The 26,070-nt window shown below is 45.0% G+C and overlaps 1 protein-coding gene across 4 annotated transcripts in view; it reads left to right on the forward strand.

Moving 5' to 3' along the window:
• The first annotated feature begins 2,162 nt into the window (after positions 1-2,162).
• Positions 2,163-26,070, forward strand: part of POU6F1 (POU class 6 homeobox 1) — a 165,481-nt gene continuing 141,573 nt past the window's right edge. For all 4 annotated transcript variants that reach the window (XM_073576736.1, XM_073576735.1, XM_073576734.1 and 1 more), the window contains exon 1: positions 2,163-2,527. The gene's annotated coding sequence lies outside the window, so the exon portion shown is untranslated. The remainder of the gene's footprint in view (positions 2,528-26,070) is intronic.

The raw sequence follows: 26,070 nt of genomic DNA on the forward strand, positions 1-26,070 counted from the left end.
TCCCGAAGAAAAAATGCAGGGTGAAGTGGAACTGGGACCATCTGGCCTGGCAAGAATTTAGCAGCTGGGCTGTTTGTAAATAAACCAAGTTCTTGTGGTTGGTGAACACCTGGAAAGGGTGGCGAACCCCCTCCAAGAAGTGTCTCCACTCTGAAAAGGCCAACTTCATTGCTAGCAACTCCCTGTCCCCGATGGAATAATTCCTCTCCGCTGGTGTGAAGGTCTTGGAGAAGAAGCATGGGTGCTTCTGACCTTGCGAGTCCTTCTGGAACAGGACCGCTCAAGCACCGACGGAAGAGGCATCCACCTCCAGAATGAAGGGTTTATCCACATCGGGGCGATGTAGAATGGGAGCGCTAGCAAAATGGGACTTAATAGAGGAGAAGGACTTGGAGACAGGTTCCGACCACAACTTGGGATTTGCACCCTTCTTGGTGAGGGCCACCAAGGGGGCTACCAAAGTCGAGAAGTGGGGGATGAATTGGCGATAGTAATTTATGAACCCCATAGAGCGCTGCACCGCTTTGAGAGAATGAGGTTCCTGCCAATCCATCACCGCCTGTAGCTTGGCAGGATCCATGGCCAATCCCTGGGCAGAGATGATATAGCCCAGGAAAGGCAAGGACTCCTGCTCAAACACACACTTCTCCAATTTGGCATAGAGGGAGTTTGCCCGCAAGAGGTCGAAAACTTTGCAAACATCTCTCCGGTGGGAGTCAATATCTGGAGAGTAGATGAGGATATCATCCAGATAGACTACTACCGAGGTAGTAAGCAGATCCCGGAAGATATCGTTCACAAAGTCTTGGAAGATGGCCGGGGCATTACAGAGCCCGAAGGGCATCACCAGGTATTCATAGTGCCCGTCCCTGGTGTTAAATGCCATAATCCATTCGTCCCCCTCAGGGATGCGAATCAGGTTGTAAGCCCCCCGCAAACACTCTTGCTCCCCGTTGCCTATCAAACAGCTCCGATATCAGGGGCAGAGGATACTTATTCTTAACGGTTATGGCATTAAGTCCCCTGTAATCGATGCAGGGACGTAGTTCCCCACTCTTCTTTTGTACAAAGAAGAATCCCGCCCCCGCTGGTGACACTGACTTCCTAATGAATCCTCTTGCCAGATTCTCCCTGAGGTGGCCTCTGTCTCTGGGAGAGATAGGGGATAGACTCGACCCCGGGGAGGCTCAGCACCAGGCAAGAGGTCAATAGGACAGTCATAGGGGCGGTCTGGCGGAAGGGTCTCCGCCGCCTTCTTGGAGAACACGTCTGCGTACTGTTGATAGTGTTTGGGGAGAGAGGAAAGATCTGCGGGGACTTCGGTGGAAGCAACCTGAACGCACTCCCTCTGACATCTACCCTCACAGTCTTTACCCCAACCGAGAATCCTCCCCGAGGACCACTCTATATGGGGAGAGTGGAACCGCAACCAGGGAACCCCTAAAAGGACCTGATCGATGCCCTAGGGCACGACGAGGAGGGATATCGTCTTCTGATGAGATGGAGACACTGAGAGTATCAATGGGGCAGTCTGGTGGGTAATTTGTGAGGGTAGAGTTGCGCCGTTCACCACCCTGACGGTGACTGGCTTGGCCATCATAACCAGAGGTATTGCATGCCGTTGAACGAAGGCAGAAGACATGAAATTGCCCTCCACCGCCAGAGTGGATGAACCGACCTCAAGCGTTCCCTTAAAGGTCAGCTTGGAGGAAAACGCTGCTGAATCTAGTGAACCCCCTCCTATGTCCACTGCTGAGCAGGCTCCTCTGTGGCTGGTGAGGAATAGGAGACCGCAGAAAGCAAGGCCCGGGATTCCTGCTGTATAGAGGCAGGAACCCGACACCTAACACTGCCAGAGGTAAAAAAAGAAAAGGAGGAAAGAAATCATTTAAAAGTATACTTTTGGGAAAAAAAACCTCTGGCTTGAAGTGTCGACCTCTCGAAAAACACGGAGGGATCGCCCGCTTGAAAAAAAAAGTCGAGTGCACGTAACCTTTGAGCAAGTTTTCAGGCATCTTTTGAAAAGACTCCTAAAACCTGGTAAATAGAGTGTTTTTGTGTCACACAGGCAGTCACTAACTGCATGAGAAAAGGGTACAGTGGCCCTTTAAGAGGAGCAGCACTCCCCCAGCCGCTCCATATTCCGCCTCAGTATGCAGCGCTCGTCCTGCATATATTATGTTCATGACGCAGCTGCAAAAAAATGTTCATGTAAAAACTGCATTCAACTTTATAAGCGGAGACGGCGGATTTGTGTATTTCCGTGTGTAACATTAGAGCGCCGGAGCCTCCTCCTGCCGCCGCCGGTGCCCGCACCAGACCGGGAGGGATGATTACATATTAATAAGCGGCGGCGTCCCTGCACCGAGCCCTCGTTATTCATGCAAATGCCCCATTGTGCGGAGCCCCGGCTACAAGTGCGCCGCTGTGACAGGAATTTATAATGAGCCGTCCCGGGTCACCGGAGCTGTGAGCCCGCCACAAAGGCAGACGAGTAATAACCCCGCCGCCCGGAGCCGCCTGACGGGTGAGTCCTTCTCTACCACACAGGGGTTGGCGGCTTATTACCGGTGCGCTGCAAACGGTCTTCTCAGAAATTGGGGCTTTTTAGTTGCGTTTTTATTAATATGCAATGTTGTTAATTAGCATAATTTATATATTTATGATAAGGGGGGGCGGGGAGCACAGGCCGCCGTTTTGCATGGGTCGTGTTGTGACTGCAGGACACGGGGGAGAAGTGATGAGGGAGGGGCGGGGGATAGAACACAAGTAATGGAAAAAAGAGCGGCCGGCAGCCGAGGCGCGGAGGGATACTCGTGTTATGTGGCGCACTATTTTCTCTCCCGTTAGCAGTGTGTTGCTTGCATTTCTAGCACGCTGTCCTGCAGAGCAGCTATAAGGAGGTCTCCACTGTTAACTCTTTTCGTCCTGGTTGACATTTTAGTTCACATTTTGTTAGATTACATTGGAATTTGGGTATGCAGTAATACGTGCCCTCTGTAGTCCTGGCCCATCAGACTTCTTTCGATTAGTGCATCTCAGTAGTGTAGTAGAATACAACTTAGGCCTCATTAATACCATGTATTTTTGCTGTATGTTTGCTGCTAAACACCCGTTGGGCTCTGCTGCCAGAGAGAGGCCACAAAATTCCGTTTTGGCTTTAGTAATCCATTACCAAAAAAAGTACGGGATACCAGACTAGACTATGATATTTAATTCTGCAAGATCCAGTTAAAAAAAGGGATTTGTTATATATGTTTAAGGGCTCATTCAGACAGTCGCGAGTCATGAAAGGATCTGTCCAGCAGCGGAGATATCACTGGTGCAACCAGGGCCGGACTGGCCTCTGGCAATTTTGGGAAATGCCAGAAGGCCTGTCTGGTCATGGGCCGCCTTGTCTGCTCTGTTAGCAGAATCGGTGTTCTCAAGACACCCATACTGTTAAGAGCTGTGACGGAGGAATCATTAGAAATATTGGTCTTGTAGTAAATCTTGCTTTCCTCCATCCATGGTAATATTAGTAATATATCCCATCTGGAGCTTGGGGACAGGGACAGCACGGGCCTGTGTGATTTCAAATGCCAGGGCTGAATTTTAGCATACATTATTCTGCACAGGGGCCCCTTCTGCCTGTGTCCGCCACTGGATCTATTGGTGCTTCTCGCAAATGGACCCATTATAGTCTACGGTGCTGTTCACATGTCTGTGGTTTGTTATTTTTTGTATACCGGCTAGTATGCGGCAAATTTGTTATTGATTAGGCTCACGGATCAGAATTACAATGATGATATCTGTGTGCAGTCCGTGAGGAACATTTTAAGGCCTTGTTCACACATGAGTATTTGGTCAGGATTTTACATCAGTGTTAGTCATAATCAGGAGTAGAAACAATCAGAAAAGGTATGACAGAAACACGTCACCACTTGTGCATTTTTGGCGAACAAATACTGATATTAAGTACATGCCAAATAATGACCGTGTGAACATGGTCTCATGGATAGGAGAAGCTTTACAGTTTGTTTTCATCATCAGTGAAAAACACTGATGGTAAAATCTGACACATGAACCAAACACGTGAAATTTGGATCCAAAACACTGATGACTAATGGAACATGTTTTTATGCACAAGAAAAATCACTGTTGTCTAAATGAGGCCTTGCATTGAAGTCCATCGGTGACTGATGACTTGAGAGTTGGTTCTCTTCGAGTCGTAGGACCCTTTCCAGCAGTCGTGTACCTGTGGTTGCTGGACAGGAGTCTTGAGAATCGCTTCCTACCTCCTGGCATCCACAACCCTTCTTTTGATTAACCGGTCTGGTGCAACATTGCATGTGCATCATACCACAATGATGATGTCACACCAGGCGGGCTAATCAGAAGAAGAGCCGTAGATGCCATCTGGTAAAAGGTGGCTCTCGGGATTCCCGTCTAGGGACCACAGATTATTGACGTGGCTGATGGACCTAACTCTAATAACCTTGTACATAACCCAAAGAAAGCAAACGTGAAATGTATTTGTTCACAACACACTGTGGGACTCACAGTTTGGCCTTCAGAGCTAAGGTACACACAAAGGCAATGTGTCTACACCCAGGACTTCCATCTGAATCCCCAAGAACCAATCCAGTTGTGCCCCTGACAAAGCCATTAAATAAGGCAAACTGAATCCAAGGGATGAAACTGTTCTGTGAACGTATTTTGCATGGTCCATCTGTTCACAAAAAATGGCAGACTACATTTTCAGGGATTTAGGTGGAAGCCCCAGACAGACATGAATGCGCTGCCGAATTTAGCATGAAAAACCCCAAATACCATGGCAATGGCAAACCAGCTTGCTGGCATCCCCATGCATGTTCCCCAGATACTCCTCCTTAGCTGTGCCCCTGTGCTAGGGCCAATATTTTCATATCCTCCCTGTGTTTTTGGAATATGAGGTGAGCGTACAATCCTTAAAATGTTGCAATGTCCTTGTAGAGTTTGAACCAAGAGCACAATGCTTGTAAACACTAAGTCGCCAATGTACATAAAGAGAAATACCCCAGTGACTTGTACACTGGGAATCAGATTCTGGAAGTCTCTCCGTAGCCAGATATTAAGGATGTCTAGGTTGTTGTTGGCACCCTTACATGTGGAGCATTATGCATGGAAGCAGGAGTTAACACTGAGGGGGAGTGGTGGTGGAGGATGCAGGGAGAGGTCTGCAAAGTGAGCTATAAATTATGTGCTCTTGGGCGGTTGGGAGGGTGAGAGGAGTCCTCTGCTGTGTGTCTGAGGTCTGATTATGTATTCCTGAAGGGCTGAGCTATCATTAGCATGCTACTTACAAGTCTCACACTGTAACCATGCTTGACAGACAACTTGGAGTCTGCTCTGTGAAATGCAGATGTGCGCTGGCCCTGTGCATGCCTATACTGCTTTACAACTCGCTCGCGCTGACATTACAGCACGTCTTTAATGTATACTGTTGTCTACGCAGATGATGAGATTTTCCACAATGATTTTAAAAAGATGTTTACAAGCCCCATTTCAATTAATTAAAGTCTTGGCATTTGGTCTTTTATGATGTCTGTGTGTGAGCTCTGGATTAGGTGTAGCTTTTATAGGACGTAATAAAAAAGGCTGGACTCTTTCTGCTGTAATTATTAAAACCTTCAAGGTTTGTGGCAAATAGCAAACCAGGTTTTCTTTGTCTATGGACCGTTTATTACTTTGCAGTCTGATTATAATTTTAAAATAGAGTAAAAGTGAGACGTGGTTCTTGTGATATTAATGATGTCATAATTAGAGAATTTTTCCAGAAAATTTGATGTTGTAGGGAAAACATAATCTTGCTTAATTTTTTTTATTTTACTGTCCGCATAAAAATACTGCCACTTGTTTCCAGGGTATTTCCTCTTTTCTGCAGGTCAGATGTCAGGTTTGTTGTGTGGCTTGGGACAAAGTCAGCAGAGTCACCTCACCCTATAATAACAAGGTAAATGCAACTTTACTGTATTAGTAGTGGCCTATATACGACAGTGTAATAACCTGCAGGTACGGAGGATGTCGCCACGGATCTGAGACCGACCAAGAGTTAAAGGTTTATTTACAGGGATTTTTCTCTCCACGCAGGGAGGAGCAGTAGGGGGTTAAATGAGAGTGAAACAGTAAAGCAGAACAATGGAGCTGAAGAAAGCAATTAAACGGTAATGCAGCATTAAAACGGTTAAACTCAGATAATTATAACTTATCAGTTCAGGAAAGCTTGATTGAAGGGTCTACTCCCATGTTGACACCGGCAACAGCGGCGCATGCAGCCTCTACAGTCTCTGCTCAAGTTGAAGTTGGGACCTCCAAGGGTTAAACCAGGAAGCTGGGAGCTGATGCGGAACCTGGGTCTCCCTGCTCTGAGTCTCTGTATGATACCTCGCCTGTCTCACCGCAGGAGTGATGCTGCACACACTGTTAAGTCTCTTCACCACAATCAGGGGCTCTGGCTCATCACGGTCCCCGGACTGCGCGCTCGTGTCACTGTCTCAATACTGTCGGGGGGGGGTTTCCTCTGGTCACGGAGGCTACCAGGTCCACGTACTCACATACGGCACCCACAACGCTTTGTCCTTCAGACTCAGTCCTCAGACGGGGAACTCTCCCTCTCTGGGTGCGCGGTTTAGCAGCCTGCTCTCTGTCCTGCGCGCCCTGCTTTCCCGCCCTGACTCTGCCCAGTTTCCTCCTGTCCGTCCTCACTTCTTTCCGGTCACCGCCTCCCACGGTCACATGGTCGGTCCAGGTCAGAAAGTCTTGCGCCCCCCCCCCCCCCGGCAACCCTGCTGTCTGACTAGGTGGTTCTGGACAGGGAGCAGGAGAGGTAACCCCTTTTGTGCTTTTCTTCCTCTTCACCCCCTTACAACAGGATAGTGACACAAAATAATTAGGTAAAGCCACATCTTCTGACATGGCTTGCGTTCTGGAACATAGATCTACAGTATACTCCCTCTCTTGCTACTGTGGTCATGTCCAGCCACCACCATATTGGCCAATTAATTTGTTATAAACTTGCCTACATCCATTACTTTTTTCCTTTAAAATTCTCTTAACCTTCTGGCTCTTATTGACACCTTGTTCCTCCACTTCTGTTGCTTCTCTCGAACGGTGGCTTACATTTTTCATATACCCCTAGACCTGAGAACAGTCAAGGTGGAGATGTTGGTCTGCTTCTTTCATTAAAATGCGCTTTCGGGTCATCACCCCTGTACCCTCAATTATCTTCCTTTATTTTGAGGTCCACACTGTCACATCAGACTTTTCTACCCTTTCTCCCTGCAAGAGGCGGGGGTATACCACACCCTGAGCCCCTCCACCGGTTTCTGGATCACTTTGCCACCTGGCTTCCTCACTTTCTATCTGTGATATTCCCAATCTCATCATGTAGGACTTTAACATTCCAATTGATAATCCATTCTCCTCATCTGCCACACTTATCTTCTATCTCTAAACTCCTCTTTCAGCCTTTCACAGCTTTCTAACTCTCCTATACATAAGGATGGGAATACGCTGGAACTGCTCTTCTCCCACATGTGAATTCTTAGTGCATGATTTTACTAACTGTGCTCTTCTGCTTTCTGACCACAACCTTCTTTCTTTCTCTGTCAAGAACTGTCACCCTGCTCAGAAAAGCCCTACTTACCACATTTTTATAGAAATATACGTGAAACTGAAGAATTTGCATTCGTCGTTTGCCGCAATCTCCTCCGTCTCATGCCCTTACTCAGCGCCCTTGATGAAGCTGAACCCCCTACAGTGCGTACGGAAAGTATTCAAACCCTGGGGGCCTGCAGGGAGGAGGCCCTTGGAGCAACGTGAGCACATTGCGTTGCTTTGAAGGTCTCAGGGAAGCACTCAGAGAGGGGGCAGGATTCTTCGCTATGCCCCCCATACGCTGCGATCATGTTTGATCGCAATGTGCCAGGGGTTAATGTGCCTGCCGGGAGCGTGAGCGGTCCCTGACCGCTCCTGGTACATAATGCCGGGTGTCAACTGACGCAATCAGCAGCTCTCCCCCATGTGTGCCGCTGATCTATGATGACGTTCTATCCTGTCCTTGAGAATGAAGTCCCAGGGCACATGGATGGGATAGTAATGAAAATAAAATGAACTTTTTTGAATTTACCAAATGGCTGCAATGAAACAGAGTGAAAAATTTTCAAGGGGTCTGAATACTTTCCGTACCCACTGTATACACAGAACAACCCAGCACAGAGAGCGGCAACCCTGGCACACACACTTTTCTCCAGCAATGCTGTAGATGTGCCTAACGTTTGTGGAGAATATCCGTTTTTGCTAAAGAAAGTACACATTATATAAGTTTATGCTTAAAACCTACAACTTTGCTCTTCACCTCTCCAAACAAGCCTACTTCTCCACCTCACTATCCTAAAACTTTTTTTTTAGCATTGAGGTGGAAGTAAAATGTGTCAGATTGCGGGCCTCTATCCCCAACCTCAGCGCTGACGATCTGGCAAGTTATTTCAGAGAAAACAATTGACCATATCTGACAGGAAATTTTCTTCTATTTGAAGATTGTTTACTACCATGCACCCAGGGCTGTGGAGTCGGTATAAAATGGATAGCCTCCTAAAATATATAATACTGCACTGTACCCAATGTGTGTGCTGTAAATGTTTTCATACGAATTTGGGAAAGTTATGAAATGTCCTATAAATGTCTGTTCTGTTCCTGATCTTGGCTTTTAGTTGAGATGAATGTGTTCTGACCTTTATGTACATTCTCTGTATTGAGGCAGTGCTGTGGGGTCGGAAGTCAGGGAAATTGAGGAGTCAAAGGTTGGGCTTACCGACTCTACAGCCCTGCATGCACCACTCCGTGATCCGTGCTTTTTTTTAGTGCAACTCGACTCAATATAGCCAGATCGTTAAAACTCAAAGAAAAACTCAAGGCACCGGACGTTATCCAAGTAACCTCTTTATTGGTTGCCACATAGAAAAGTAAGACGTTTTGAACGCATCGGGCCTTTTTAATCCAGATATAGTAAGAGGTGTACACATAAGAACATACCCCGTACATGGAAACACAGTGGACACCTACTCCTCATAACTTCTCCCATGAGTCTAACCTTCCTTGACACAGAAGCACTCTACAAAGATTAAAAAGAGAACAGAAATTAAAACCTAGGAATAATAACATCCAGAATAACTGATAGACCAAAAGTTCACCATTATAATAAAACTGCAAAAAACATATGAGTGTCATAGGTGTAGGTATAGAGATCAATGGATCATTAACATGGTTATTAGCATAGACCGCCATAACTTTGGCAACACACATTTTGGGTTTAAGGCAGTGATCCTCATTACAGGGAGTAAGGAGGCCAGTCATTTGCCAAATCCTTATCTCACGGTAGAGATAGAAAGGGTATACCTAATTTGAATTCTGCACCAAGAGTGTTGATAGGGTGCCGGGGAGAGATCCCTGTGTATGCCCTCTGGCTATCAATAGTATGGTTATGTGACCCATATGACATCCTGGATACATCCACCACACCATCATGATGTATCCAATCACATGATTGGAATGGTGCTGAGACACTCCTACATTGGTGCTGTCATAGGATAGGCCCTTACTCCCGAGAGACATGGGTGTCACTGAGTGCCAGAATACCATCAATTGTTGGGCCAAAAGGTTAATTAATATTTGGCCAGGGAGAAGATTGCATGGCTATAAACAAAAAATGTGCTGTCATATTAATTGTGCTAAAGCTCAAAACAGACATGAAAAAAATAAATTATGGGACAGAAAAAAAGGAATAATATGAAAAAGAAAAGTGAAAGGGGAGAGAAAAGCAGGAATGGGAATGGAATATGTATGAAAAAAGTACTAGAAGAGGATGAAAGACTAGGGAAAATAAAAAGGATAAGGGGAAGCGAGAAGAGGAAAAAAGGAGGCAAAAGAAATGGAAATAGAAGAGGAAAATAAGGAGGAAGAAAAGGGAGGGATGCATTTCATTGACTATATGGTTCATATTATAGATGGCAGAATCTCATATCAATATGAATAGTGCTCTGAGGACAATCGCTTAAATACAAGATGGTCCCATACTTAAATATGCAAATTTCCTCTTCAGAGAGGAAGAGGACTAGAACCCTAGTGCCACCTACTGGAAGTAGCCATCCTAAAAGGTAATATTGACCCTTAAACCCCTTTGAGACAAAGCCTGTTTTCACCTTAAAGGGAACCTGTCAGCAGGATTGTGCTCAGTAACCTACACACAGTGTCTTCTGGTAGTTCTTTATCTTTATTTTCAGTTTTGTGTTAATGATATGCTCGTGCCCTAAGGCGGGGTTGGTGTTATGTGGTGTCTGATTAGGTATTCATAATGCAGACTGCTGATAGGTCACTGATCGCTCACTGACCTGCCCCCTAGTTTGCATAATGAATTGAATATCTGTACATGCTGAATAAAGAAAACAAAACCTTTCTGCAGGCAGGTGCCGTCCGTGGCTCCTCTGCTGCAGTATAATCACATGGTTACTGTGCACTTAATCCCTTTTTCAGATTTACTTGAGCGAAGAAAAAAAAAAGGCATTTTGAAAATGGCACCCGAGTCTCCCGCGCATTAGCAGCTATCGGTTTGTATAGAAATCCGATAGCTGCTGTTGCGCAGGTGTCGGCAGCGCCATCTTGCTGGAGAAGGAAAAAAAATGTCCTACACCGAGATTGCGTCGCCGGCGCCTTCGCAACAGCAGCTATTTCATCTCTATAAGCGGATAGCTGCTACTGTACCAGTGCCCTGGGCGCCATTTTCAAAATATTTTTTTTCCTCGCTCAAGTAAATCTGGAAAACGGATTAAATTAAATGCACAGTAACCATGCGATTATACTGCAGCACAGGTGCCGCGACGGGCACCTGCCTGCAGAATCTTTTTTTTTTTTATTCAGTATGTACAGGTATTCGTTATGCAAACTAGTGGGCAGTTCAGTGACAGGTCAGCAGTCTGCATAATGAATATATAATCAGAGCCCCACATATATGAATCCCGCCTTAGGACACGAACATATCATTAACACAAAACTGAAAATAAAGATTAAAGAACAACCAGAAGACGGATTATTTCAACCAAGGTATCATTGTTAGGGCTCATACTCACTTGCGAGAGACTCTCGCATGAAAACCTGGCACAGCCGCCGGCACTCGGACCGGAGCGTGTGGCTACATGTATTTCTATGCAGCCGTACGCTCCGGTCCGAGTGCCGGCGGCAGTGCCGCGTATACATTCTTTCGCAAGTGAGTATGAGCCCTAATCAGTATAATGGCGCCGACCTGACACTGAGTAGGTTACTGTGCACTTGTAATAAACTGGAGGTACTGAGGATGTCGCCACGGATGCGAGACCAAGAGTTAAAGGTTTATTTACAGGGATTTTTCTTTCCACGCAGGGAGGAGCAGTAGGGGGTTAAATGTGACAGTGTAAAACAGTAAAGCAGCACTGTGGAACTGAAGAAAGCAATAAAACAATTATGCAGCGTTGAAATGGTTAAACTCAGATAATTATAACTTATCAGTCTGGGGAAAGCTTGATTGAAGAGTCTACTTCTCCCTTCTCCCACTTTGGCACCGACAACAGCGGTGCTTGCAGTCTCTAAAGTCTCTACTCTGAATGAAGTAGGGACCTCCAGGGGTTAAAGCAAGGAGCAGGGAGACTATGCAAACCTGAGTCTCCCCTGCTCTGAGTCTCTGTATGATACCCCGTCTGTCTCTCCGCAGGAACGATGCTGCGCACACTATGAAGTCTCTTTACTGCACTCAAGGGCTCCGGCTTGTCACTGCGGTCCCCGGGACTGCGTGCTCGTGTCACTGTCTCTGCATTGTCAGGGGGGAAGTCTCCTCTAGTCACGGAGGCTACCGAGTCCACGTACTCACATACGGCACTCTCAACGCCTTGTCCTTCAGTCTCAGTCCTTGGACGGGGAGTTCTCTCTCTCTCTGGGAACGCGGTGCTGCAGCCTACTCTCTGTCCCTCACGCTCTGCTTTCGCGCCCTCGCCCTGCACATTTTCCTGTCCACCACCCCTTTTCTTTGGTCACTGCCCCCCACGGTCACATGGTTCAGTCGGTCCGGGCCAGAAAGTCTTCCCCCCGGCAACCCCTTTTAGTCTCTTCTTCCTCTTCACCCCCTTACAGACAATCCTGCTGACAGGTTCCCTTTAACCCCTTAGAGACCATGCCCATTTTCGTTTTTGTGTTTGTCTCCCTCCCCTTCTTCCCAGAGCCATAACTTTTTTTCACTTTTCTGTCAATATGGCCTTATGAGGGCTTGTTTTTTGCGGGACGAGTTGTAATTTTGAATGACACCATTGGTTTGACCATATCGTGTACTCAAAAATAATCCAAGTGTGGTGAAATTGTGAAAAAAAAAAAAAAATCCACAAGGGTTTTTTTTTTATTTTTATTTTTTACCATGTTCACCAAATGCTAAAACTGACATGCCATTATGATTCTCCAGGTCATTACGAGTTCATAGACACCAAACACGTCTAGGTTCTTTTTTAATTAATTTTGGAACCAAATTTTTTTTTTGTTAGGAAGTTAAGTGTTAAAAGTTGACCAGCAATTTTTCATTGTTTCAACAAATTTTACAAAACCATATTTTTTAGGGACCACATCACATTTCAAGTGACTTTGAGGGGTCTATATGAAAGAAAATTCCAAAAAGTGAAACCATTCTAAAAACTGCACCCCTCAAGGTACGTAAAATCCCATTCAAGAAGTTTATTAACTCTTCAGGTGCTTCACAGGAATTTTTGGAATGTGGAAGGAAAAAAAATCAACATTTTCTTTTTCTTTCACAAAAATTTTCCTTTAGACCTATTTTTTAACTTTTGCAAGGGTAATAGAAGAAAATGGACCATACATTTTGTTGTGCAATTTCTCCTGAGCATGCAGATATCCAATATGTGGGGGAAATCTACTGTTTGAGCACACAGTAGGGCTTGGGAGGGAAGGCGTGCCATTTGACTTGAATGCAAAATTTGATGGAATAATTAGGGGACGCCATGTCGCGTTTGAAGAGCCTCTAATGTGCCTAAGCAGTAGAAACCCCCACAAGTGACACGATTTTGGAAACTAGACCCCTTATGGAACGTATCTAGATGTGTATTGAGCACCTTGAACCCCCAGGTGCTTCACAGAAGTTTATAATGTTAAGCCGTGAAAATAAAAAAAAAAATCACATTTTTCCCACAAAAATCTTTTTTAGCTACAAATTTTGTATTTTCACAAGGGCAAAAGGATAAAATGGACCCCAAAGTTTGTTGTGCATTTTCTCCTGAGTTCATCGATGCCACATATGTGGTCGAAAACTACTTTCGAGTCACAGTGAAAATCTCAGAAGGGACGTAGCACCATATTACAGTGCAGATTTTGCTGCACTTGTTTGAGGGTGAAATGTTAAATTGACAGAGCCCCTGAGGTGCCAACACAGCAGAACCTCCCCATTCGTGACCCCATTTTACCAATTAAACGTCTCAATGAATTCATCCACGGGTGCAGTGATTATATTGACACCACAGGTATGTCACAAATTTTTAGACCATTGGGCAGTGAAGAAAAAATAATTTACATTTTTAACTCCAAGATTGTGTGTTAGCTCCAAGTTTTACATTTTCACACTGGAAAATAGGTAAAAATGGCACAAGAATTTGTCCAACAATTTCTGCTGAATGTAGAAATACCCCATATGTGGATGTACATTACTACTTTGCCATACGGAGTGACTCAGAAGGGACAGATCGCTGTTTGCCTCCTGGAGCACAGATTTTCATAGACTAGTTTATGGATTACACATAAAGAGCCCCTAAGTGCTAGAAAAAGAGAATCCTCCCTCAAGTGTTCCAGCAAATTCAGCAAATTTTCCGCTCTCAAATCCAAATGACCCCCCCCCCCCCCTTCTGAGCCCCAGTGTGTCTAAACATAAAGCTCCCACATGTTTGGCATTTCTGTAGTGATGAGAGCCCGCCTAATTTACAGGTGCGTGTCTCCAGGAGCATGAGCTGGGCATAATGTACTGGTGACTGCAACGTACTAGTCACTACAACGGCAGTTTGCAATTTTCACTCCGCAACATCCACTGCTGCCTGTTTCTGGTAAACACCCATGGAGTCAAAATCGTCACTGCACCTGTTAATAAATTCCCAAAGGGTTATAATTTCCAAAATTAGGTCATTTAGCTTTTCCAGAGCCTTTGAGGTACCAATAACGTGGAAGCCCCCAATATTTCCGTTAACAGATGACAGATCTGAGTGTGGACTTGCTTTTTTTGTGGATTGAGTTGAAGCTTTTATTGGGAACATTTTACATAATGTTTGGGATCACATTTATGTGGTGCTCTATGCTGAGCATTTACCGTATATACTCGTGTATAAGCCGACCCGTGTATAAGCCGACCCCCTTAATTTTGCCACAAAAAACTGGGAAAACTTATTAACTCGCGTATAAGCCTAGGGTGGAAAATGCAGCAGCTACTGGTAAATTTCAAAAATAAAAATAGATACCAATAAAAGTAACATTAATTGAGACATCAGTAGGTTAAATGTTTTTGAATAGCCATATTGAATCAGGAGCCCCATATAATGCTCCATACAATTCATGATGGCCCCATAAGATGCTCCATACAAAATACACCCCATATAATGCTGCATAAAGGTTAATAATGGCTCCATAGAATAATATGCTCCATAAAGGTTATGGCCCCATAAGATGTTCCATAGATTATGCCCCATATGCTGCCCCATAAGATGCTCCAGAGAATAGGCCCCATAAGATGCTCCATAGATTACGCCCCATATGCTGCCCCATAAGATGCTCCATAGAATATCCCCCCATTTGCTGCACCCATAGGATGCTACATTGAATATGCCCCCATATGCTGCCCCTATAAGATGCTCCATTGAATATGCCCCCATAAGATGCTCCATTGAATATGCCACCATATGCTGCCCCCATAAGATGCTCCATTGAATATCCCCCCATATGCTGCCCCATAAGATGCTCCATTGAATATCCCCCATATGCTGCCCCTTCAGATGCTCCAGAGAATAGGCCCCATAAGATGCTCCATAGATTATGCCCCATATGCTGCCCCATAAGACGCTCCATAGAATATCCCCCATATGCTGCCCCCATAAGATGCTCCATTGAATATGCCCCCATATGCTGCCCCCATAAGATGCTCCATTGAATATGCCCCCATATGCTGCCCCCATAAGATGCTCCATTGAATATGCCCCCATAAGATGCTGCATTGACTATGCCTCCATATGCTGCCCCCATTAGATGCTCCATTAATATGCTCCCTGTTAGAGACTGCGGAACACACCAAATAATATGAAAGGAAATATGAGGTGCGTTCGCAGCCTGGGGTCCACCGTGCAGAGAAGAAACCTGCTGCTGAGTATTGGCAGAACAAAATGGTGGCTAAACGCTTACTTACACGTGGGTTGACTTCACCCAGTGTGAATAGAGGCAAACTCTGTTGCTCCACAGAGCCACTACAACAAAACACCGGAGCCTGTTGAACTCAGAGCTCGGCTGAGTGAGCGCTAATTAGGGTCACAGAGCCCTGTCCTAGAGACACCGGACTAGAGCTCCTCTAGACCATCAGCGCTCGGCGCTGCGGTGCCAGCAAGAGTTAATAATCTATTTAATTGCACCAAGTGCATACAGTGCCGCTTCGGCGGACGCCACTAACCACCCAGGACGGGGAGGAAAGCGCTAGAGGTGCGCACGGCGGTTACAGCTACCTGGTGTGGTACAACAGTGCCCGTGCGGCCATGTGGCTCTTTATAGCCGCATCCTTCCGGGACCTTCCTGACCTTTTCAGATGATCCAATCTGAGCTGGAGAAGGACCTGAGCATGTGACCTCCGATCTCCAATGAGAGATCGTCCCACGGGCATGCTCAGTGGAGCGAAAGGAGGACTTAGTCCCTGGAGTGGCTCGTTGCTGGCCAGCATGCGTTGCTATAGGTGGACCAGAGGTGGCAGCAGCAACCAAGCCCACAGTGCTGGTCTGAGCAGAGCGCCGGGATCGACGAGTCTGCTGAGCAGGCTCCTCTGCGGCTGGAGAGGAATGGGATTCCCGCTGTGCAGCGACAGGAACCCGACGCCTAACACTCCCATAAGATGCTCCATTGAATATGCCCCCATAAGATGCCCCATAGATTATGCCCCCATATATTGCTGCTGCCGCTACTACAGGTATTAAAAAAAAAAAAAAGACATACTCACCTCTTGTCCCTGGGGGCCAGGTGCCGGTGTGCTGAGGAAGCGGAGACCTATGGGGGCCAGGTGTCGCTGCTGGCTCAGGACTCGGCACCTGAGATATTAACCTGTCCCGGTTCCAAAGCTGCTCGCCGCTGTCTGCCCGCCGGGTCCCTCTGTCAGTGACGTCAGGCAGCAGAGGGCGCGCACTGACTACGTCATCGCGCCATCTGCTGCCTGAACGTCACTGACAGGGACCCGGCGGGCAGACAGCGGTGAGCAGCGTTGGAACTGGGACAGGTGAATATAGCATGTACTTACCTCCCCCTGGCGCGTCTCAGCAGCCACGTTCTCCCACTGTCTCCCTTCCTTCAGCGGTCACGTGGTACCGCTCATTAAAGTCATAAATATGCGCATATTCATTACTTTAATGAGCGGTACCATGTGACCGCTGTAGGAAGGAAGGGAGACAGTAGGACAAGCAGGGGAGCTGCAGAAACGCACCAGGGGGGTCAGTATGATCTGACACCCCCGCTCCCCCTCCCCCACCTACCCCCTGACAGCCTGACTATATGACTCGCGTATAAGCCGAGAGGGGGACTTTCAGCCCCCAAAAATTGGCTGAAAATCTCGGTTTATACGCCAGTATATACGGTACTTTGCGGTTTCAATCTAAATCTGAGTGACATGATTCAGATGAAACCCCCGATGGATCCATTCAGTATAGTGAGGCAGCTGAGTTTCTCTGGACTCAGTCTGGCCTCTGTTCCGCAGTGTCGTTTTTTTGTTTTTTTTTCAGAAGTGCGCAAAACTGTGTCCGAAGCCACTTTTATGCAATTCTAAAAAGATGGCCGCCAACGGACCGCAGGTCAGACGGCGTCCACAGTGCCTCCATCTGCCTCATTATAGGGAATCTTCATCTAGAGGTTCTGTCTGAATCATGTATTTCAAAGATTTACACGGCAACCCTGGTGTAAGCGCTCAGCACAGAATGCAGGATAAATGTGTGCTGAGCCTTACTGTGATCTTTGGGCAGAATGAAAAAAATCAATGTGAAGAATTGGTTTTATTTATTTTTTATGCCATTCCTCGTGCGGTATAAGTGATTAGGCGATTTTATTCTTCGGGTCGGTGTGATTACAGCGATACCAGATTTACAGTATGTCGTGTTTTTTGTTTGGCTGCTGTCACACACTAAAAAGCTCTTTTTATTGTGAAAACTAGTTTTGCGTCACCATATTTTGAGAGCTATAATTTTTTTATACAGTTAGGTCCGTATATATTTGGACAGAGACAACATTTTTCTAATTTTGGTTCTAGACATTACCACAATGAATTTTAAACAAAACAATTCAGATGTAGTTGAAGTTCAGACTTTCAGCTTTCATTTGAGGGTATCAACATTAAAAATGGATGAAGGGTTTAGGAGTTTCAGCTCCTTAACATGTGCCACCCTGTTTTTAAAGGGGCCAAAAGTAATTGGAAAATGTACTCCAAGGCTATTTCATGGACAGGTGTGGGCAATCCCTTCGTTATGTCATTCTCAATTAACCCCTTAACGACCAGGGGTATTTTTGGTTTTGCATTTTCATTTTTTCCCTCCCCTTCTTTCCAGAGCCATAACTTTTTTTATTTTTCCGTCTATATGGCCATGTGAGGGCTTATTTTTTGCGGGACGAGTTGTACTTTTAAATGACACCGTTGGTTTTACCATGTCGTGTACTCGAAAACGGGAAAAAAATTCCAAGTGCGGTGAAATTGCAAAAAAAGTGCAATCCCACACTTGTTTTTTGCTTGGCTTTTTTGCTAGGTTCACTAGATGCTAAATCTGACCTGCTATTATGATTCTCCAGGTCATTACGAGTTCATAGACACCAAACATGTCTATGTCCTCTTTTATCTAAGTGGTGAAAAAAAATTCCAAAGTTTGCTAAAAAAAAAAAGAAAATTTGCTCCGTTTTCCGAGACCCGTAGCGTCTCCATTTTTCATGATCTGGGGTCGGGTGAGGGCTTATTTTTTCCGTGCCGGGCTGTTGTTTTTATAGATACGTTCTTTTGATCGTCCGTTATTGCATTTTAATGCAATGTCTTGGCGAACAAAAAAGCGTAATTTTGGCGTTTTGAATTTTTTTCTCGCTACGCCATTTAGCGATCGGGTTAATGCTTTTCTTTATTGATAAATCAGGCGATTCTGAACACGGCGATACCTAATATGTGTATGTGGGATTTTTTTTTACTGTTTTATTTTGAATGGGGTGAAAGGGGGGTGATTTGAATTTTTAGGTTTTTTTTAATTTTTTTTAATTTTTAAACATTTTTTTTTTTTTTTTTTTACTTTTGGCATGCTTCAATAGCCTCCATGCGCAACCTGATCGGCTCTGCTACATATGGGCGATGAGCAGATCGCCCATATGTAGCAGATTTACTGCTGTGCTTTCAGCGCCGTCCACCGGGTGGCGCTGAAAGCCATATGCCTGGAACAACCATAGAGGTCTCATAGAGACCTCAGGTTGTCCAGGCAACATGACGCCGACCCCCGATCACGTGATGGGGGTCGGCGATGAGGACATTTCCGGCCCGGCGGCCGGAAATGCTATTTAAGTGTCCGCTGTCAGCTTTGACAGCGGGATTTAACTAGTTAATAGGCGCGGGAGGACGGCGATTCCGCTCGCGCCTATTGCGGGCACATGTCAACTGTTCATAACAGCTGACATGTCCCGGAGCCCTCATCAAAGCAGTGGAGATGTCTGATGACGGACTGTGTCCGTCATTGGACATTAAGGGGTTAAGCAGATAAAAGGCCTGGTGTTGATTTGAGGTGTGGTGCTTGCATTTGGAAGGTTTTGCTGTGAAGGAAACATCGGTCAAAGGATATATGTGCGCTTTTATTTTTTTTTTATTTACATAAATGTATTTATTGGAAAAATATATATATTTCCTTATTTAAGGATTTTTAAAAAAATATTTTTACACTTTATAACCCGGCAACAGAGGGGTTAAATGCCCACGACCGGTGCTAGCACTGATCGTAGGCGTTGCTGCGGGGTGTCAGCTGTCGCATGCAGCTGACACTTGCATGTGATCGCCGCGGCACTCAGCGTGAGACCTCATGATCGTGTCGCTGTACTAATACTGCTCTTGGCACAATCGTACCTCCCGCAGATCAGTACTAGTACGGCGAAGGTCGCGAAGAAGTTAACAAGCCTTGCCACATATCTTTGGATAGAAGTCAAACCAGAATCTCAATTTGCAAGCACGTGTTTCGACTTGTTAAAGGGTCATTATTGACTTTTAGTATATATACTTTCAGTTGGTGGCACTAGAATTCTAGTCCTCTTCCTCTCTGAAGAGGCAATTTGCATATTTAATTTCCCAGAGTAGCATTGCATGGCCTATAAGTTCCTTACCCTGGCATATGGGGCGTGTAACTTACACTGTTGGGGGGCAACACATATATGCAAATTAAGATTCTGTTTGACTTTTATCCTGAGTCATGTGGCACGGAACCTTCAGAATTTGAAGAGTGTTTGTGTGGAAGAATGGGCCAAAATCACACCTGAGCAATACATGCGACTAGTTTCTCCATAGAGGAGGCGTCTTGTCCTCGCCAACAAAGGCTTGTGTACTAAGTATTAAATAAATTTCAGTAAGCTTGTTCAATACTTTTCCTCTTTATCATTTCTCATTATTACACATAAGTTAATTTATGGACAGCTATGGTTTGATTTCTTTGCCTGCGTGGATTGGATGGGTTGTTACCAGCATCTGGTGAGAATTTAATGTCCATAGCATTTCTAAAAATATATTAACTTAGAAAATTGTTGACTTGTTCAATACTTATTTCACCCGCTGTATATAACCACTATTATCGGCCTCTCTGCAAAGCCATTTACACCCTAATATCACTAACTTTGCAAGACAAGAACACATGAGTGCAGCCAGACATACTATGGTCTGGATATTTTGACGATATTATGAAGTAGGCTATCAAGAAAATCTTGCGTTGCATAGTAGTTTCTGATATCGTTGTTGTACAAAGCCTCCAAGAGACACCGTCAAGATTTTGAGAGGCTGGAGTAGTATATGGGGTCCAGAGTATCAGGCATATCTATCTTTCTTGGACTCCTCAATGTCCCTTTTTTGTCAGTTCATGGTTACTTTTCTCAGAAAGGTGAAGCACTAGGCGCAAAGAACAGCAAATTTAGAACAGCAAATTTAAATGACTGCACAAGTCTAATTTGTGGCCAGCTCTTCTGCAGGACAAAACGGAAACCCTGTAGGACTGCAGAAATTTTAAGGCATGAATCCCAAAAATGTAATACTACCTGGCAGTACTTCTCCCTTCATTTTAAAATATTCTTATGTGATATACAGTATATACATATACACAGTGCTTTGAAAATGTTTTAATATCCTGTGAACCTTTCCACATTGTCTCACGTTACACCTACAAACTTTAAATGTGCTTTTTGTGATATACAAACACAAAGTAGTATTTGTGAAATGCAAAGGAAATGATATATAGTTTTGTCACAACTCTGCCTTGGACTGGGCTTACACTACATGGATGTAACTGAGCGGCTCCCTGGTCTTTACTAGAGCAGGATGGTGAGGTTAGGCTTGAGCCGCAAGTAGCTGCCAGGTACTACTCCAGGGCAGTTCCTGGTACTGCAGAAGCTGACCCCCGGTGTCAGGCAGGACAGGAACTGGATCCCTGGTAGTTTGGACTTTGGTTATGTTTAGATGATACTGGTGTTGGTTCTGACAGAATGGGTTCAAGATCAGGTTCAGGCACAGACTGTACTGGTTCGGGTTATGGTTAGCAGGTGTCACAGACGTGGTTTGTGGAACCATTGTGCCACAGACCGTGGAGAGCCTGGAGGGGTATGACTAAGCAATCACCTGACTGTTCACTAGAGCCTCTGATGGTGAGTTTAGACTTGGCTCTCAATGAACGCCAGGTTCCACTCCAAGACAGATCAACAGTCGCGCAGCAGCTGAACCCAGAAGGACAGACTGGATGGAGCAGCAGGCTGAGGTTGTACCAGAGTGCAACTGACCAAGTTCATATCCAAGTGAAACAGATTGGGTCTGCATCAGAGTGCAACAGGCAGGAATTACACTAGAGTGCAACATTCATGATTTGCACCTGAGTGCAGTGGGGACTGGTATGCAACCTTACACAACTTAGACTGCAAAACAGGAAGGTTGCTCAGGCACCTCCCCAGTGGAGAGGAAGCAATGTGTACATAATGTCCCACAGCCATTGGCTGGGGAGGAAATAGCAAGTGCATGCACTGACCCTTTAAGAGGGTGGGAGTGCACGCGCGTGTGCCCTAAGGACATGGCCAGAGGGCATGGGGAGAACTGACCGCAGCATGGGTGAGTGAAGAGACACACCGGAGACCCTGTCTATCAGAGCAGGACTCCGGCATGGTGCTAACAGCAGGGACGATTCAGGAATACGAGAGACTCAGGTACAGGGTCACAGAACAAATTCAGGATCAGGAAGTTGACAACTAGCTAGTAAGCTGAAGACACCCTTGGAACTGAAGTTGCTCAGGCACCTCCCTACAGGGGAGGGTACCTTAAATACCCAATACCTCCCAGCTATAAGCTGGGGACATTTCTGAAGTACTAGTGCTGCCCATTTAAGAAACAGGGACTACGTGCTCCCTAAGCGCATTGTCAAGAGACCTGCAAGACGAGCGCGGGCACTGGGACTTAGGAGCAACGGCTGGAGAAGTGTTATGAATGAGTCACCGGAGAAGGAAAAAACAAAAATGCAAGCTAAGTCCAAAAAACTGGAGAGGTTGGTAGCTAGCGGATTGCAGACCCCTGATCCTATTCACAACAGCTAACAGTAGCCGTGGAGCGTTCATACGGTGGTCCTAGACGCCTCTTCACAGACGGAGAACTAAATAAGCCTAAAGAAAGAAAGGGGAAATCTAAACTGCCCCAGAGCAGACCCCAAAGCAATAGACAGCCCCCAACTTGTATTGTCAGTGAAAACAGATGAAAACACAAACACAGACAGAAAGACAGGCAGAACAAACGATGGGGCCCAACTAACTAGATAGGAAAGGACAGAAAAGATGCTGGCTGCAATCCGCAAAAACCCTACCAAAAATGTCAAAACACGTCTGATAGGAAAAACGGCCCTGAAGTCACTAGACTTCAAAATCCCTATATCAGCACTCCGATATATTCTGAAGACAGAGCAAAAGAGATTTAACCGATCAGGGACAAAAATGGAAATTCAGCAGAGCCCCAGCCGGGGCTGGCAGAACAGAAAACTAAGCAAATCAGACAAAATCTCATGGAAAAATAACAGAGCAAAACTTAGCTTTAGAAGACAGGAACTGAACTGGAGGCCAGAGCTCAGAGCAGAGAAATCACCAGCAACCCTACAGGGCGTTGGCTGCCTTATATCCACTCAGAGATTCCGGCTGTCCAATCGCAATCCACCTGTTCAGGTGACAGGTTTCTCCCATCCAAATCATTTTCACCACCTCCTTTCACCAGCAGAGGGAGTTCATCGGACATCAAAGGTGAACGAGAAAATGAGCTCACAACAGAGAAGCCACCGAGTGTCAGCGAGCATATCTCAGTCAATGCCGAGGGAAGGAAGGGGAAGCATGTAGGTACACCAGCGTTACAGGTTTTCTAATTATTTTTAAAGCTATAAATCTAAAAATTGTGACGTGCATTTGTATTCAGCCCCTGTAGTCTGATACCTCTTAATATAATCCTGAGTGAGCAATTGTCTCCAGAAGTCAAATAGTAAATTGAGTGCCCCTGTGTGAAATGTATTCTCTGTATAACTACAGTTGTTCTGTGAAAGCCTTGGTTTGAGAACATTAGTGATCAAACAGCATCATGAAAACCAAGGGACACACCAGACAGGTTAGGGAGAAAGTTGTTGAGAACATTATAGCAGAGTTAGTTCATTAAAAAAAATAAAAATAGCCCAGACTTTGAACATTTCATGGAGAAAATTCAATTCATCATCCAAAAATGGATGTAGCAGGGCATAATTGTAAACTAATCAAGACATGCCTTCCACCTAAACTGACATACCAAACAAGTAGCTCACTAATTATAGAAGCAGCCAAGAGACTGGTCTCTGTCGAGGAGCTACAGAGATCCATAGCTTAGTTGGGAGAATCTGTCGACAGGATGGCTATAAGTTGTATACTCCACAAATCTGTCCTTTTTATAAGTGTTGTAGAAGAAAGGCATTTTGGAAAGCAAGCCATGAGAAGTCCTGTTTGCAGTTTGCAAAAAAAGGCATATAGGAGGCACAAATAACGTGAAAGAAGGTGCTCTGCTCAAATGATACCAAAGTAGAACTTTTTGGATTAAATGTAAAACTCTGTGTTGCGGAAAACAAACACTGCACATCACCCTGATAACATCATGCCCACCATCATATATGGTGGTGGCATCATGCTGTGGGCATACTTTTCTTCAGCAGGGACAGGGAAGCTTGTCAGAGTTGATGGGAAGATGAATGGTGTGAAATACAGGACAAATTTAGAGACTGCAAAAGATTTGAGACTGGGGCCTTGGTTCACATTCCAGCAGGACAATGACCCTAAACATACAGCCAGAGGCTACAAATGAAGTGTTTTAGATCAAAGCGTATTCATGTGAGTGAATGGCCCAGTCAAAGTCCAGACCTAACTGCCACTGAGAATCTGTGGCAAGACTTGAAATTGCTGTTCACAAACGCTCACCATCAAATCTCACTGAGCTAGAGCTAGTTTGCAAATAAAAATGGGCAAAGATTTCAGCCTCTAGATGTGCAAAGCTGGTAGAGATATACAAAACTGATGTGGAAATGGGTGCAGGCCTCAGCGTACCTACCCAGTATCCTCCATATACATACAGCAAACTGTGAGCCTCATTCATGGCTTGAGAAGCGTTCATAGTTTGAAGTGCTGAAATGTTGCACATACATTGGTGAATAAAGACCACAGTTTTTACACTATCCCGCGTCTAGAGTGCTGCCGTTTTTTTTTGTGTACAAATGATATGCATACACACAAACAGTCATGAACAAAAGTGTTGGCATCCTTGAAAGTGTTCCAGAAAATTAAGTATTTCTCCCAGAAAATTGCAATTACACACTTTTCATTATAAGCACGTTTATTTCCTTTTTGTGTATTGGAAAAACACAAAAAAACAGCGGGGAAAAAAAAAGCTAAATTTGTCATAATTTCACACACAACCCCAGAAATGGTCTGGACAAATTTGTTAGCACTCGCAGCTTAATATTTGATTGCACACCCTTTGGAATAATTAACTGCAATCAATCGCTTCCTATAACCATCAACAAGTTTTTAACACCTCTCAAGTGGAATTATGGATCATTTTTTATTTTCCAAGTCTCTCATATTTGAAGGGTGCCTTCTTCTAACAGAAATTTTAAGTACTCTCCAAAGGTGTTCAATGGGATTTAGGTCCGGACTCATTACTGGCCATTTCAGCACTATCCAGCACTTTGTTTCCATCTATTTCTGGGTACTTCTTAAAGTATGTTGGTGTCATTGTCCTGCTGGAAGACCCATGACCTAGGATGCAAACCCAGCTTTCTGACACTGGACACTACATTGCAACCTAAAATCCGTTGGTAATCTTCAGATTTCATGATGCCTTACACAGAGTCAAGCGACTTGGGGCCAGAGACAGCAAAACAACCACAAAACTTCTCTGAACCTCCACCATATTTTACTGTAGGGACTGTTATTTTTTATTTTTTTGCAGGCCTCATTTAGTTTTCAGTAAACAGTAGAATGATGTGCTTTACTAGAAAGCTTTATCTTGGTGTCATCTGTCCACAAGACACATTCCCAGAAGGATTTAGGCAAACTACAGTCTACCTTTGTTATGTCTGTGTGTAAGCAGTGGGGTCCTCCTGGGTCTCCTGGTTTAGTGGTTCACTTCATTCAAAATGTCAACGGATAGTTTACGCTGACACTGGTGCGCTGAACCTGCAGGACAGCTTGAATTTCTTTGGAACTTGACTGGGGCTGCTTATCTACCATCATGCATTGCAACCTTTGATCAATTTTTCTCTGCTGTCCACGTTCAAAGAGATTAGCTCCAGTCATATGGGTTGTAAAGACCTTGATTATGTTGTGCACCATGGACAAAAGAATAGATCTCTGGAAATGATCTTATAACCTTGAGATTGTTAGTATTTTATTAAATCTTATTCACATAAAAGCCTTCTTTAATCTGCCATGCCCCATGCTGAATAATATGAAAACTAGTGGGACACTATGTCGTGTTGAGACCAAGATATTTTTTTTCTTGTCAAACTGATGGTTTCAAAACTGTATGGTGTCGCAAAAGTTCAGGAGTACAAAGAATTCACACAGCTCTTGAAAGAGAAGAGGTTACTCTGTGCCCTTAGTAGACATACACATTTCTAACATGACAATTGTTGTACAGAAAAATTGTAAAATCCATAAAGACATCTCCAGGGAGAGTACATATCATTCTCACATTGGACATATGAGATTAAAGGGGTTATCCGGTCCAAATCAATAAGTCTGCAGACAATCTCTTTGCAGACATATGAATCCCCTGAGCGCACACACCATGCGCTCTGGGGAATCTATGGTATCTGAGGCGGGATCGGAGGGTATATATGAATTATAAATATTTCAAGCCAGTGTATATGGCCTCGATTTCACACACTTGTATGAGGCGAGGCTGCACCCTCTTGACGGGCTCTGGCCTGTAGTGTATATATAACGCATTCATAATGTCCGGTCCTGGCTGAGAAATCGTCGATTCCCCGCAGCGCA

Source organism: Dendrobates tinctorius, unplaced genomic scaffold (assembly GCF_039654945.1).
Source record: "Dendrobates tinctorius isolate UK_male_01 unplaced genomic scaffold, ASM3965494v1 ptg000051l, whole genome shotgun sequence".
NCBI classification, from domain to species: domain Eukaryota; kingdom Metazoa; phylum Chordata; class Amphibia; order Anura; family Dendrobatidae; genus Dendrobates; species Dendrobates tinctorius.